This window comes from Pan troglodytes, chromosome 1 (assembly GCF_028858775.2).
Source record: "Pan troglodytes isolate AG18354 chromosome 1, NHGRI_mPanTro3-v2.0_pri, whole genome shotgun sequence".
Lineage (NCBI taxonomy): Eukaryota > Metazoa > Chordata > Mammalia > Primates > Hominidae > Pan > Pan troglodytes.
Window position 1 is genome coordinate 127848215 of NC_072398.2, and position 13186 is coordinate 127861400.

Genomic DNA, 13186 nt, shown 5'->3' on the forward strand with positions numbered 1-13186 from the left:
AAATGAAGGATTTCCTGGCTCCATTCCAGCTTTAATTCTCGTGGGCTATATAAGTGATCTCAGGTTAGTCTTTTCGTGTTCTTTTATTCTGGCCTGCTCTCAAAAACACTTGAACATGGTACCTCATCATCGTGGCTATTGAGAATGAAATCACAACGTCACTGACTATCTCAAGGGTTCTGCCTCCTGATGACGTTGAAAAGAGCAAACTGTTAAAGTGAAAAGAAGCACTATGAGTGAGGAATTTTGGATGTATCAAAGCCTAGCTGTTTTTAACAACAACAACAACAACAAAAGAAAGATGGTTCCTCTCTCTCATGTTGTGCCACTTTTTTGTGCATCTTGCTTGTGTCCCCATGACCACCGAGCAACATGAAATTAGCACACTTGGCATCTTCTTGTAGCCTTTGTCTCCCTATAGCACAGACATGAGTACCTGGGTATACTGTGGGATTCTAAATTTAGATAAACCCATATTATATATTATTTCTTTCTTTCCTTCTTCCCACCAAGAACTCAAACATTAGAGCAAAATAAAAACTCCCCCCAAAACAGATTAAATCCATTCTCATATTTCTTAGGCAACTCCCAAGACCCTCTCAGAAATTGATTCCTTTTGTCTCTTTGTAGCAGTTCTATTAAAGTGCTAAAACATCCTAAATTATAGAATCAAACTGGAACTTCTGCTATATCCATAATTCCTGAACAAAACTGTAGACAAAACTTTTTTGGTATCTGTGTAAAACTTGTCTCCCCAGCGGAACCATAACCTCTTTGAAAGCAGATTCCTTATTTATTTTAACATTTTCAGTTCTTAGAAAATGATCAAGAATATAGTAGCCATTCAATAAATAAGGAATGAATTCAATATAGAGTCTAAGATACAATGAGAAGGTGGAAGATTTTGTGATTGATTCACACTTCTAGTTTGTCTGACAGAACAGACAATTGCTATATGACTGAACTAATTAAAGAATAAAGATGACTGTAAAATCAAATAAATTTTAGTTAGTTAGCAACTCCATGACCAAATCAGGCAGATGGCTTGGTTATCAGATGTTTGTGATTCACTTGACTTTTGTGATGGTTAAATTCACAAATTGTTTATTTAACAACAGCCTAAATCATTCATATTATTTGAACAACCAGGTACACAGTGAATTCTAGGTTCTAATGCTTCTAAATCAAACATGTATGATATTTCATGTATCTGACATATTAACACTTCGATCAGTGAGAATACCCTTCTTTGTACTGAAAATTATAATTTTTCAAAGATGGCTACCTTGGAATCCAGATGGATTTTGAGGCGAAAAGCCTTTCACTTTTGGTATTTTAAACTGATTTTTTAATTTTTAATTTTGACATAAATTACAGTTAAATTACAGGAAGAACACAAAGGACATTTTTTTAAAATCCTGAATTATTTAAGTATAAATTGTTGACATGATGCTCATCACTACGATCATTTTATACATAGTTTAAGAATTAGGAAATTCTCTATGTAAAAAAAACAACTATATCAGAAAATTAGCATTAATATCAGCAAATTAAGATTACTATAATTTAATCCATAAATGTAATTCAATTTTATTAGCTGTCCCAATAACTTCATTATTTCTTCTATATCTATTAGTTGTCATTCTTCCATAAGAAAAAGCTTTCAAAGCTTTCTCTTCTCATTTCTTCCCCCACCTTCCTCTCTCTATATAATAATCTAATAACCTATCATCTATATTAGCATGTTTTAGCATAGTTTTACCTAATAGGTTATATCCTGTTACTATAATGAATTATGCAAATGCTCAAATTGTCTCAGATTTTGGCCAATAGAAGCACTTTCAAGGTGGCATTTGTGTCCTTTTGATATTCCCCTCATTATATAAGCATTTCCTTCTGGCCCGACACAAATTTTGTCACTTACCTTATACTTTATCTGCTATACCTCTGGAATCAGCCACTTATCCAAGGAGTCTTGGTTCCTTTTAATGGAGAAAGATATTTAGAAACTAAGATATAGACACTAATTGTGTTCATTACTATAGTAATTTAGTAGCTCTCAGACCCTCTTAGTGCTAGAAAAATATATGAATGTATGCTCACACACACACCATACATATACATCTATATTTCTACATCTATCTCTGTGCATTAAAAACCGTGAGTTTACAATAGTATACTAATTTCAATCCAATAGCAGCACAGTATATTGTAGTTATTTCCTCGTTCTTATTTGTAACTTCTTTTTTCAACAATGTTACACCTAGCTTTCTATTTTTACAGTACACATATATGATCAAGCCTCACTATGTGCAACCAAACTTCCATTGCCATCATTGCCACTCCATTCTCCTTCCACCCTCACCATCCCCATTTAGTTGTGCTCTGAAACTCTTTCAGGCTCTGATATTCCATGCCAGGCTGCCAACAATAACTCCTTGTGTGAATATTATCCTCTTCCACTGCCCCTCCCTTCACAGATGTCTACCTTGTACAGATTTAATTAATGTCATTTGGATTAAATCAATATGTAAGAATAGAAATAAGAAAGAAAGGAAATAGAGAAGACAAGAGGAAGGGAGGAAAGAATAAATGAACAAATTAATACTTATAGAATCATTGAACTATGATTTTATATCCATTTCAAAATGTGTATTCAGAAAGACTATGCATTGGTTGCTTGCTTTTTTCTTATTCTCTAAATTGAAGGTCAAATACTTGTTTTTAAAGGTAAGAATAACAAAATAATATAAAATATTAAAATTATTAAATTATGGGATGTGCAAATATAAATGTAAGCAAACATTAGTAATGTTTAATTTTAAGTTGATCTTCTGTTTACCAAAATGCTCTGTATAAATTACTATAATTACAGAACATTTCTTACTTTTTCTTCTGCTGCAGAAATAATTTGAAAGTAAAGCTTAAGGATATATAAAAAGATTGGGAGAAATGCAATACTTTAATTTTTGCAGTTTGGCATTTCTAGAAAGCCAAACTAAATTTGATCTTTTTGAACAAAAGTAATCATTTTTCATCGTATCCCAACCACAACAAGCTATCTGTATACTGACAATTATATTTGATCTTCTTGATCTTCCTTACAAAAACAGTACACAACATTTTAAACCAAACTTTTATTGGATTGTCCACTCAAGAAACCTATACAGAGCTGCTACCATCTTAAAACACCTCATTAGGGGTTGTGACTTTTAAGAAAACACTTAAGGCATGTTTCATGGCTTCTAGGAGTGTACATTCTAGAAAAGACAATAATTGTGATAGAAGGCAGAATATGCTGTGTGCAGGCAACAAATGATTAAGCAGTTTAGAGGAAAGAAAGAGCACCAGTGATTTCAATGATATGGAAATCTTTCAGTAAATGTGGTATTAAAGCCTGGTCTAAATTGTTGATTTCTTTTTTTAAGTAATACATGTAATAGAAATCAATATATTTTTGAAATGAGACAAATAAAAGCTGAGAGACTATAAGTTAAAGCACTCACTTTGAGAGGCCTAGGTGGGAGGATGGCTTGAGCCCAGGAGTTTGAGACTAGCCTGGGCAACATAATGAGACCCCCATCTCTACAAAAAATAAAATAAAAAGACCATTCAAAATTATTCCAACTGTGTATAAATACTGCTTGTTTTATTCTTTGTAAAAAGTTGCTAACATAATTTGCTAGAAAAAATGTTTTTCAAACTATATATATTTATATTTATAATTATACATATATATGCATAAATGGGACATATATAGTCCATTTAAACAAATACACCTGAGATTCCTTATTAAATTTTAATTATTTGTTTTCTGCCCAAACTGATAAACTACAGTCTGTTAGTGCTTGGCCATAATACCCAGAGAGTGATCCACTGGGATAGATACTCTCACAAACTGTGGATCCAGAAGGAGAATGAGGTCTGGATGAATAATTACTATAGTATGATTCATGAAAATATATAGGATTATCAACAAATGTCTGTCCTATGTACAGGGCTGACTTCATGAATGTATGCATGACTTGTGCAGTCGCACAGGGCTCCTGCTCAGAAAAGTCCCAAGCTTGGTTTAAAGTACCACTGCTTCTAGAAATTCTTAAGAGTTTTTGCACAAACGACCCTGTATTTTTATTTTAAAGTGGAGCTCACAAATTATATAGCTTATTTTGCCTATATGTCTATTAAAATTGTCATTTTATTGCTACTTCCTTTTAATTTATAAAATAATAATTTTTAACCTCTGTTATTATATGTCCTTATGCTATCATCTTTTCTCCCTCTCCCTCCATTCCTTTCTCTCTCCATCCCTCTTTCTCCTTTCATCTCTCTCTTTATCTCTCCCTCTCTCTTTCCCCTGTTAGACTGTTAGATCATAAGCTTCTGAGGACGAGGGTGATTGCTTATAAGAAGTGATCGTCTTCAATAAGAATGAAAATAGATGCACTGAAAGAAATGGTAGCGGACATTTTTTATGCACAAGGCAATATATATAACATGACAATTTAGGCAGCATATTTACATATTAGTGTCAGGCAGCTAACTGTACATCTCAAAAACAAAATTACTTTCTTTAGACATTCTGAAAACTTCCCTAAAAAGATTCACTTTAGTATTACAAATAAGTTAGAGTGAAACTGGTCCTTTTTAGCAAATTTAATTACTTAAGCAAATTTTCTGATCTTCATAATCTTTTGAACTTTATTGATAATAAAAATGGTGTATATTATATGACCAAATATTATTCTGACATCTGATTATGATAATGGTATACTAATATTCTTTTTAAATCCCCACAGTTATTTTTAATTGTTACAATGTTTTTATCTCCTCTCACACTTTTAAATGTGTTCCAGTAATAATCATGACCAACTTTATTTTCTGACGTTAAAATAATTACCATTTTGGCTCTTTTTCTCTTTTGTGGTATGGGTTAATCCTAATTTTTCAGTCAGTATTTCAGAGGCATATAAAATGTTTAGCTGCAGGATCATGCTTCCACAAATGTGTGTTTGTGCAACATTTTTGTTTGAAGTCTATATGCAATATTTTTACTGGTAGAAAAGACAGATCAAAGAAATAGAGAATGATTTGAACAGAATAGAAGGTAGAAAGAATGGCAAAAGAAAGAAGACTGACTTTATCCATTTAGTGGTTAATCCATATTTTTTCAGTTAACATATCCATTCATATTAAGATGATATTAATTTAGTATGAGAAATTGCAACATTTATTTCACAGCATAGGGCAATGATTTTTACAGTATACCATTTGAGATAATACAATCATGAGATTTTTATAGAAATATTTTATAAATAAGTCTCAAAAAGTTACAGAGGTGATCTTATTGTTGTCTACCTTAAAAAATGAATAGAAGTGTAATGTTTTATCTTCTCATAAGGCATGTAATTGAATTTAGTAAAAAATTCTTTTAGTGTTATATAAAGAGCTGTATTGATCTAACAGTTTTCTAAATAAACATGCCATTGTTAATGTACTCAATATTTGTCTAAAAGGGAAAATGTTTGACAATTATCTTGAAATTTATTGCTAGAGGAATCTTTACTTTTACAAACTGAGTTGTTAAACTTGAGTTTTGGGGTACTCCTTTTCTTTCATTCTAACTTAAAAAAATTGTTTCTGTTTCAGCCTCAGTGGGTCTTCTAGTCATATTTGACCCAGATACAAAAAACAACTCTATTTCTACTATTATAGAGCAACATATAAAATAGGAAACTCATTATCTGAAGCTCAAAACTGACTTCAAATTCTACATACCTTGGTTTGATTAAGGATCATCATATGTCCAATCACTCTTTTTATTTTTAAAGTTACATTTCATCCTAAATAAATATGTGTTAAGTGTTATGTAACCTACATCCCATGATTTTAAAAAATGCAGTCAAAAATATGACAACTACTTATTTGAGTATGAGTCAGCACCTAACAGAACAAGAGAATGCTACTCAGTGCTCTTTGGATTATTTTTGAGGTAGACATATGCTTGGTTATTTTAATCAAAATTTATTAATTCCAATATTGAATTTGAAATAAAATATATAATGTCAACTACCGCAATAAAAAGATGGAAAATTGATGAGTTTGTTATCATTTATTCAGGGATAAACAACTATTTTCTTTAAACAGTCATCTTCCCATACTGTTTCTGATGCTTTCAAAAGAAGCAAACTACACTGTAGCTAATCTTTGGGTTATGAAGGGAATCCAAGAGGTGTAGGTTCAAATCTTACCTGTTGCCTATCAACTGTGTGTCTTTGGGTAAGTTGGCTTTTTTCTTTCTTTCCCTTTCCTTCATTTCATTTCTGTTCTTCCATCCTTCCTATGGCAGATCCTGGATAGCTGTTTACTGAACCTGTTGAAATGTGGTCAAAGTGATGTGTACCACATCCAGGAGTGTGTCATGAAAACTGTCCTCATGCTCTTCCCCACAGAAGCCACTTGCTGAGGATGGTAGGAACTACATGGAAAATGCCTGTGTTCTTGAATCAGCTCTAGGAAGAGCCTCTCGCTGATCAAGAACATCTATTTGGGACTTTTTACATGAGAGAAAAATAGACTTCTTTCTATTGTGTAAGCTACTGAGATTCTGAAACGTATCTGTTTTTTAGTAACTACCATTACCTTATTAGTAAACATCCTACTTGCTTTTTTTCCTTCTTTCCTCCTTTCTTTCCTTCCTCTTGCTTTTCCTTTCCATTACTTTTTTATCTTTAGTTTTTTTTTACTTGTTTCCCTTTTGTTTCATCTCATAAATATTTATTCACCAACTCCTAAGTATAGAAAAGATAGACACTAACATAAACGTGCTTCCCCTCTTTCTGAGCCTCAGTTTTTGTTTTCCAAAATGGGAATTAAATCTTTTCTCTAGATTAGCTTGAGAACATATATTTTTAACATAGCTTTTACTTTAGAAGGTAATGTATTTATTTCATATTTCAAATCCTTGCTTACCAAGTCACACAAACAAAACAAAAATAAAATGAAACATTCATAATCAATTACATGTCGTCAGTGATGGCAGTTGATCTCAATATTATGTTGCATTTTTAAGAATTATCTAAATATGAATGTAAATCCACTAAGAAGTAGGCCATTTTAGGCTGCATGGAAGGAAAGACATTCGAAATATTTGAAATATTACCACCAAATAAAAAACTTGAGCCCCCTCCCTTTTTTTAAAACTATGTTACTAGGGTATAATTTTGTTTGCTTTTATTTTAGGTTCAGAGGTACATGTGCAGGTTTGTTATACAGGTAAATTGCTTGTCATAGGAGTTTGGTGTACAGATTATTTTGTTACCCAGGTAATAAGCACAGTACGTGATAGGTGGTTTTTCCATCCTCTCTCTCCTCCTAGCCCCACTCTCAAATACACGAGTACTCAATGTTTAGCTTCCACTTACAACTGAGAATATATGGTATTTGATTTTCTGTTCCTACGTTAGTTCACTTAAGATAATGGCCTCCAGCTTCATCCTTGTTGCTATAAAATACATGATTTCATTCAACCTGGACTCATATAATATTTTATGTATTAATCAAGTGAAATAAAGATTAATTTCCATTATTTGAACAGTAATAATCAATAAAGTTAAAATAGCAAAATTTGAAGTGATAAGACTAATGAAAATGTTGTGTTTTATCTTAAGAATAAGAGAAAAATGCAAGATTTTAGGTTAATGAATATTTGTATTAGTACAGTGTTTAAGATATTGAGATATGATGGTTCCAGTAGGAAATATAATGATAAATGTTAGAAATCTCATTGATATGGAAATATTTATTTAAGGAAGCTCACAGATTGTTAGATACTGGTCATAAAAATAAAAAAACAAATTCATAGACAGGAACATTATTTCCATGAAGATGTAATGTTCAGTGAATTAGAAAATTTCAAGGAATAGCTAAGTGCCTTTTTGTTTCTTCATCATGTTAAACTTCTTACCAAATTATTGCTATTGTTAATTGAGGAGATTTTTTTGTGTGTATAGCTTGTGTCTCCACTAAGACTACAAGTTCCTTGGTGATTTGGACTTACACTTCTTTCTATTGTGCTTACTCATTGAAGTGGCTGAACATTTTTTTGTTATTATTATACTTTAAGTTCTGGGATACATGTGCAGAACGTGCAGGTTGGTTTCATAGGTATACACATGCCATGGTGGTTTGCTGCACACATCAACCTGTCATCTACATTAGGTATTTCTCCTAATGCTATCCCTTCCCTAGCCACCTACCCAAAACAGGCCCCAGTGTGTGATGTTCCCCTCCCTGTGTCCATGTGTTCTCATTGTTCAACTCCCACTTATGAGTGAGAACATGGCAGTGTTTGGTTTTCTGTTCCTGTGTTAGTTTTCTGGGAATGATGGATTCCAGTTTCATCCATGTCCCAGCAAAGGACATGAACTCATCCTTTTTTATGGCTGCATAGTATTCCATGATGTATATGTGCCACATTTTCTTTATTCAGTCTATCATTGATGGACATTTGGGTTGGTTCCGAGTCTTTGTTATTGTGAATAGTGCTGCAAGAAACATACATGTGCATGTATTTTTATAGTAGAATGATTTATAATCTTTTGGGTATATACCCAGTAATGGGATTGCTGGGTCAAATAGTATTTCTGGTTCTGGATCCTTGAGGAATCGCTACACTGTCTTCTACAATGGTTGAACTAATTTACACTCCCATCAACAGTGGAAAAGCATGCCTATTTCTGCACATCCTCTCTAGCATCTGGTGTTTCCTGATTTTTTAATGATTGCCATTCTAACTGGTGTGAGAAGGTATCTCACTGTGGTTTTGATTTGCATTTCTCTAATGACCAGTGACAATGAGCTTTTTTTCATATGTTGGTTGGCCGCATAAATGTCTTCTTTTGAGAAGTGTCTGTTCATATCCTTCGCCCACATTTTCTAACTGAATAAATTGCACAAGATAAGTTATATAGCATGTATGAAGCTTAGATTTATTATTTTGAAATATTATGGGTTATTAGATGAAATATAGATGTTAGATGTCATCTGGTCAATCTCTACATAATGATGGGTTCACTCTAAAACTTTCCTAATGGATAGTTTTCATCTTTGGCTTAAACACCTTTATAAGGATGAGAAACAGACTAAATGAAAACCAATTATAATCATTAACATTATTAAATTATCATTTAGTAATTCAATTCTGGGGATGTGTGCTGAGGATATAACAACATGTAAGACATAGACCATTTTGTGAAAGAATTTTTAAGTTATTTAGATATACAAAACATAAATAAAAAATACAATTGACAGTATAAAGCAACATTTGTTAGGTACCATATAAGTGGGCAATAGAAGGAATAACCTTCAACATGTCTGAGGATAAAAATATTTTTGATGTCTGGCATTCTTAGAAAAGTTCAGTAAGAAATGACACTTGAAGTAGTCTTGAAAGAATTAATGAGATTTAAATCATTTGATAAATTATCAAAGTTTGCAGGTTTTGGGGGTGTGGGGTGAAGTGGAACAGAGGATGGTATATTGACCAGTTTAACAAGAATGGAGGATTGTTTTAGGCGAGCAGGCAAATTTCCCCTCTCAAGATAAAGAATATGGATGTATTCAAATTGTATTCAAAATGTTCATTCTGGACATTGGGAAACAACTGAAGTTTTTTGAGCAAAGACTCTATTATACACTTTGTAGATTTCAGAAGATTGATTTATTAGTCTTGTATAGAATGCACCAAAGAGAAGAAAATTTTGAGGCAGAAAGACTCATTGAGATAGTATTGCAAAAATCCTAAATTGAGCTGATGAAGAATGGATTTACCAGAAACGTTGGTGGCAGATTGGAAATTGCAGGAGATAAGCATAAATTTATAGAAGTAAGTCCCCAAAATCCTGAAAACCGGTTTTCTGAGAGATAATATTATGATTAGTAAAAAAATACAGAACAAAAACTCTTTGAGGTACTATGCATTTGACCTTCTGTGTTTGAAAACTTATTTAAGCCGCACACTGAGCAACTTCCATGTTATGCTTTATATACTTACAGACTACTGCATGCTATTGTGACAATTCACTTTGAAGTTACTCTCAGCAGTGAATGGATTGATGAAAGAAAGTTCTGTAATCTTTCTGAGCAGGTCTGGGACATGGTAAAGCAAAGAGGAATCATGGGGAATAAGCCTGATCAGGTCTTCAAAAGGCCTTTTCTCTCCCTGCTAAAAAGTGTTCATTCTTAGTTACCACCCTCTCAGAAAAAAACTGTGACCCTCAGGAGTTTTATTTGGAACAACATGAATGGTTTTACTTTCAATAGTCACAAGGAAAATGACAGGTTACATTTAATTTTTTATATCTTTATTTACATAGACTTTAGTGATATCCCTGCTTGCTGTATAATTTGATTTATTTTGGGGCATCAAAAAGAATCCATTGAAGTTGCACATGGCAACTGCCTACTTGCACAGCAAAACACGTAGTGCAGAACAGATAATATTTAGTTAAAAAATCACAGATTACTTTAAAAAAGGAATTGTGGGATTATACTTATAAAAGTATACTTTATCCAATGCAAGAACACTAGCCGAAGAATAAACAAGTCTGTGTTTGAGAATATATTGCCTTCTAATTTATATAAAAGGCCGAACAAAGGAGCATTGGATTTAAATTTCTTAAAGCTTCTGACGATAGATACGGAAATGTGTAAACATAGGGTAAATCATACAAATTATTGTAGAAAAAACACAGACTTAAAATATAAAATATTACCTTTTGTTTTCCTCTTTCCTATCTTTTCATGTCTTTCTTAATTATATCCGGCAGTGTATTTATGATTTGCACCCTTTTCTGTATAATGTTATGTTTCAGTAAAATATTTTTAAAAGCTAAAAATATTATATTATAACAGTGCTAAGAACACTTATTAAATATAGCTGTTAATGCATAGATTCTGGATTTCAATCTTGGTATTAAATTTTTGAGCTATATGACCATAAGGAAATTATTTCCTGTCTGTGGTATAATTTCTTCAACTGTAAAATGAAAATAATAATTGTTCCCAGTTCATACAGTTGTTGTGATGCTTGATGCCTTAGTATGTGTGAAAAGCTCTTAGATGAGGGTTTAGCACATAGTTAGTGCTATGTGTATACTATTAATGTCTATCTGTTGCTATTGTTTCTCTGAGAATTATGTAAGATAATTAATATAAACACCTTAGATGTCACCTGGAATATTCTAAGTGCCCAATAATTAATTGTCTTTTTTTCTGATATGGCATTATAACTCAAATTAGTCACTTTAAGTAATAGAAATTAATATATCTAATAATTAAGAAGAAATTATTGTCATTATTGGTTAAAACAAATAATAATAATAATTATTATTATTTTTTGAGACGGAGTCTATCTCTGTTGCCCAGGCTGGAGTGCAGTGGCGCCATCTCGTCTCACTGCAACCTCCGCCTCCCGGGTTCAAGCAATTCTCCTGCTTTAGCCTCCCTAGTAGCCGGGGCTACAGGCGCCCGCCACCACGCCTGGCTAATTTTTGTGTTTTTAGTAGAGACGGGGTTTCACCATGTTATCCAGGATTGTCTCAATCTCCTGAGCTCGTCATCCACCCACCTCAGCCTCCCAAAGTGCTGGGAATACAGGTGTTAAAACAAATAATTATTTTATTTTAAATGATTTTTATTATTATTTCCATAGACAGTATTCTTAATTTTAACAATTGCTACAGTCTGCTTTTTATTGTTTTCCCAAAAAATTTATAACCATAAGAACCTATAATTGGTGATTTGTGGTCAAACTCATGGCTATTATATGCCATCATCATGTGCTTATACATGCAATTTTGAAACAAAATAAAATGTTAATTACCTCCAAATCTCTGATGAAAAGAACTTTAAGATTAAATATCCAAATGTAAACACTTAGATCCTCTATTTCATTTTGTTTCTTAGCCAAGTTACCTGTAGTAGTCATACATAGCAGTAGTATTAGTCTAAATAATTAAAACTAGTGATGATAAAAACAAAGGCAAGGTCATGATACTTCTTTTAAAAACAGAGAAGGATTGCATCTCAAATTTCAATTTTATTTAACACAGCCATGAAGTGACTAATATGTGTTCAAATGGTTTGTCAGTTAATGCAAGCTATGCAAAATGAATAACAGACTCACGATTTAAGTGACTTAGAATGAGATGAATTTGCAAAAGAATATAAAATGAGGTTAAATAAATGTAGTAAGGGAGGGAAATGTTCAGTGGACATCACAATGGTAAAATATTCTAAATGGTTGAGGATGGGGAATAAATGAAGTGGCATTAAGATAGGATTTGAGTGACTGTCAGAAATTTGACAGATGGAGATGGAGAAGGAATGATTTTATGCTAGTGACTGAGGGCATCTTTGGGCAGAGTAAATGGTTTATTTGTTTGTTTGTTTGTTTTTTAATTTTACTTTAAGTTCTGGGATACATGTGTGGAACATGTAGGTTTGTTACGCAGGTATGCATGTTTGGATATTAAGGAACCCTTTTGAAGCTGTGGTCAGTATGGTTGGAAATATACATTAAGACCATTTTTAAGAACTAACAGGGTAGTGTTTTTCCATTTTGTAAGTATTTTCTTATTTTTCTAATCCTTAAAAACTCTTTAAAACCCTAAGTATTCTCCTCTAAAGCTTTGAAACCTCTTCTTCACTCTTTTTAAAATTACATTATTGTTTCAATTAATGTACTTACATGGTTTAATAAGTCAGATTGTAGCTAAAGTCTTATGATGAAAATAGGAGTACCTTGCTCTGGCCACTGCCCAACCCCAAGTTGCAATCCAAAAAGACTGCTTTTAACTTTTGGCTAGAAACTAGTCTCCATCTACTGATTCTAAATAAATATATTTTGCTGCTATTTCTTAATACTTAAATTGGTGACATCTAGAGATTTCCTATTGTAAAGATGAGTAGTTAGCTTTCCAGTACAATCTGATGTGTTTTTAAAACACGGTTTCTCTCTCTCTCTGTATGATACATGGGTGCACACATGCACACACACACACACACACACACACACACACACACTTCCCCTCCACAATACTCCCAATATAATGTATTAATTTTTTGCTGAAATAAGTATTCAGTGTTTACATAACTGTATGTAAATATTGTGAAAACTAAACCA

At 32.5% G+C, this 13186-nt stretch overlaps 1 long non-coding RNA gene across 1 annotated transcript in view; it reads right to left on the bottom strand.

The window, feature by feature from the left end:
* Nucleotides 1-13186, bottom strand: part of LOC129144171 (uncharacterized) — a 235496-nt gene that overhangs the window by 21106 nt on the left and 201204 nt on the right. Inside the window, exon 2 of the long non-coding RNA XR_008548328.2 lies at nucleotides 1925-1982. This is a non-coding gene — a long non-coding RNA (uncharacterized LOC129144171). The remainder of the gene's footprint in view (nucleotides 1-1924; nucleotides 1983-13186) is intronic.